This window comes from Salvelinus sp. IW2-2015, linkage group LG4p (genome assembly GCF_002910315.2).
Source record: "Salvelinus sp. IW2-2015 linkage group LG4p, ASM291031v2, whole genome shotgun sequence".
Taxonomy (NCBI): Eukaryota; Metazoa; Chordata; class Actinopteri; order Salmoniformes; family Salmonidae; genus Salvelinus; species Salvelinus sp. IW2-2015.
Window position 1 is genome coordinate 14,612,822 of NC_036841.1, and position 3,328 is coordinate 14,616,149.

The window sequence follows — 3,328 nt, forward strand, 5'->3', positions numbered from 1 at the left end:
ATGGGGAAAACAGGCTACCCAAGTATGATTCTCAATCAGAGACAACGATCGACAGCTGCCTCTGATTGAGAACCATACCAGGCCAAACACAGAAATGGAAAACATAGAAAAACAACATAGACTGCCCACCCCAACTCACGCCCTGACCAAACCAAAATAAAGGCAATACAAAGGAACTATGGTCAGAACGTGACACTCAATGCATTTCAGTTCTATTCAATATACAGTCATGTGTGACAGCTGAGTCCTGCACACGATATAGTCCTCTTGGTTGGTCACCACAGTGAGAAGAAGGATAAACCACTTTTTGCCAGCTAATGAAAAATGATTTCATTATCCACTCATGGTCAGAGTCATAATTACATTTTTATAGACGTCGACAACATACAGTAAGGTCGTRCTTGAGTACTAAAACAATAATTTAACCATTTAAATTAACATAACAAAATAACATTGAGCATTTAGAATAACATTCTTAAAACCTCTCTTGGGTAGGGGCAGTATTTTGAAGTTTGGATGACACACGTGCCCAAAGTAAACTGCCTGTTACTCGGATATGCATATGCATGGTAGTATTGGATAGAAAACACTCTGAAATTTCTAAAACTGATGAAATAATGTCTGTGAGTATAACAGAACTGATATGGCAGGCAATATGGCAGGCAAAAACCCGAGGAAAATCCATCCAGGAAGTGGGATTTTTTTMATGTGAGTTGTTTTCCATTGAATGCCTATTGACTATGTTATGGGATAGGGCCCAGATTGCAGTTACTATGGCTTCCACTAGATGTCAACAGTCTTTAGACATGCTTTCAGGCTTGTATTTTGAAAAACGACGAGTAAAAATACCTTTTGGTCAGAGGACAGGGGACGAATGCAGAGCTGCTATGCGCGCGTGACCGATAGGGCACCGTTCGTTATTTATCCATTCTATTGAAAACGCTATTGTCCGGTTGAAATATTTTTTATTATTTAGACAATAGACAAACTGAGGATTAATTATAAACATTGTTTGACATGTTTCGACGAACTTTACCGGTACTATTAGGATGTATTCGTCTGCATGTTTTGACCGCCCTGGAGCCAGTGGATTACTGAACAAAACGCGCCAACAAAACTGAGTTTTTGGGACATAAAGAGGAACTTTATCAAACAAAACAAACATTTATTGTGTAACGGGGAGTCTTGTTATTGCAACCATATGAAGATCATCAAAGGTAAATAATTTTATCGCTATATCTGACTTTTGTGACTCCTCTACTTGGCTGGAAAATGTTTGTATGCTTTTGTAAGCGGGGCGCTGTCCCTCAGATAATCGCATGGTATGCTTTCGCCATAAAGCCTTTTTGAAATCTGACACAGCGGCTGGATTAACATGAAGTTAATCTTTAAGCCGAAGTATAACACTTGTATATTTTACGAATGTTTATTATGAGTATTTCTGTGTTTTGAATTTGGCGCTCTGCAATTTCACCGGATGTTGGCCAGGTGGGACGCTACAGTCCCACCTGCCCATAAGCAGCTTAGACACCGTAGGGACATAAATCAGTAGAGAGAATCAAGACACTCTTCCCAACAGTGATGTACTCTACTGTCACTACGCCTGACATCAGTGTTACCCTGTCCAGAGTTATATTTCAACATGCCGTTGTTTGCTTTCTAGTACCCTTTCTAGTACACTATCTTGCCAACCCAAACCAAATTGTACTGACTCGGATAGCTTCTTCTCACATTATTATTTTTAGCACAGTTCCAGCAACAATAGTGGATATGTAACCAGGCCAGCTCAGAAGCTCAGTTATGTTTGGCTCGGTTCAGCTCAGTAAAGCTTGGCATTGCTCAGCTCGGTTTGGCTCAGTAGTGTGAAAGGCTCACTAACTGTCCTCCAGTAGCTGCACTACCTCCTCTTTCTGACACTTCCTGGCCAGGTATAGGGCTGTGCAGCCTGTCGAATCCTTACTAATCCTCTCTGCCCCGTTCAATAGTAGGGCTTTGGTAATGAGAACGCTGCCATTCTGGGCAGCCAGGTGTAACGGGTTGGCCTGGCTGTTGTTCTGAGCGTTGACGTTGGCCCGATGCGTGATAAGCTGGAGCACACTGGGGAAAAGCCCACCGTTACACTCCAAGTGGAGTGCCGTCCAACCGCTATCCTCTGCCACGTTGGGATCGGCCTTAGCTGCCAGCAGCTTAGACACCACATTTTCCTGCCCTTGGTGGCAGGCCAAGTGGAGGAGCGTCCAGCCGCCCTTCCCTGGCGTGTCCACTGAGCTCTGGTGGGCTTCCCCTTCAGCGCAGCCAAGTGCATTGGTGTCCAACCCTGGAGGGTCCTGGGGTCGGGGATCGCCCCGTTGCCCAACAGCAACCTGCAGATGCCCGTGTGTCCATTGAGGGCAGCGAAGTGTAAAGGGGTGTAATGCCAGCTGTCCAGGGAGTTGACCGGCACCAGCTGTCACCAGCTGCCTGGCCACCCTGTTGTGGCCCTCCTCGGCTGACAGGTGTAGAGCGGTGGTCAGGGAGTGGTCCGTCCCGTTGTGGTCAACTCCCTTACTGAGCGGGAGCTTGGTGATGGTGAGGTGGCCGTACACACTTCCCACGTGAAGCACCATCCTCCCATGTAGCTCCTCGCGCTCGTCGGCGCTCCCCAGCCGCACCAGGAGGAGACGCACAACGTTCTCATGGCTGTTAGCCATGTGGTTTATTAAAACGTGCATGAATTTGCATACAAGTTGGCTTCATCTAAAGAGAGACAAGGCTTTCCTCCTATGCATTATTCATTTTGCACAGTTGTTGTTTTGTCCCAGGTCTAAGAGCCAGAGCTAAATAAACATTTTGTCACATGATCCAAAGGGACAGCTTTTTGTCAATTTTTCTAACTAGCAAAGCATTTCCTTCTCCAGTTCCAACCTGAAGAGTTGGCGAGTGAGCACGTGAATTTCTTAAAGGAGATATAATGAAAATGAAGCGTTAATAGTAGTCATCATAATAGCAGCACATCAACAAGTGAATGTTGTTATTAATGGAGTAGTTATTTATCACCTTGACATGTCGCAGTTAGGTATTGATATTCTGCAGAACATTTTTTGTCCCATATATTGGAGATGCACCAGATGGACATGTGACCGGAGCTAAGGAGAACTGTTTATAAGATGCACACGTTATACAACCATACGGTTGGCATTATCAAGGGCTTCTTTTAAATACACATGGGAGAGCAAACCATGAGAGCAAACCATGAGAGCAAACCATGAGAGAGAGAGAGAGAGAGAGAGAGAGAGAGAGAGAGAGAGAGAGAGAGAGACTTTGACTTTTTGTCTTTCTTTATTGAAAC

General features: G+C 44.8%; 1 pseudogene; it reads right to left on the reverse strand.

The window, feature by feature from the left end:
- Positions 1-1,874: 1,874 nt before the first annotated feature.
- The window catches only part of LOC111957268 (ankyrin repeat and protein kinase domain-containing protein 1-like), a 41,261-nt pseudogene continuing 39,807 nt past the window's right edge, over positions 1,875-3,328 (reverse strand).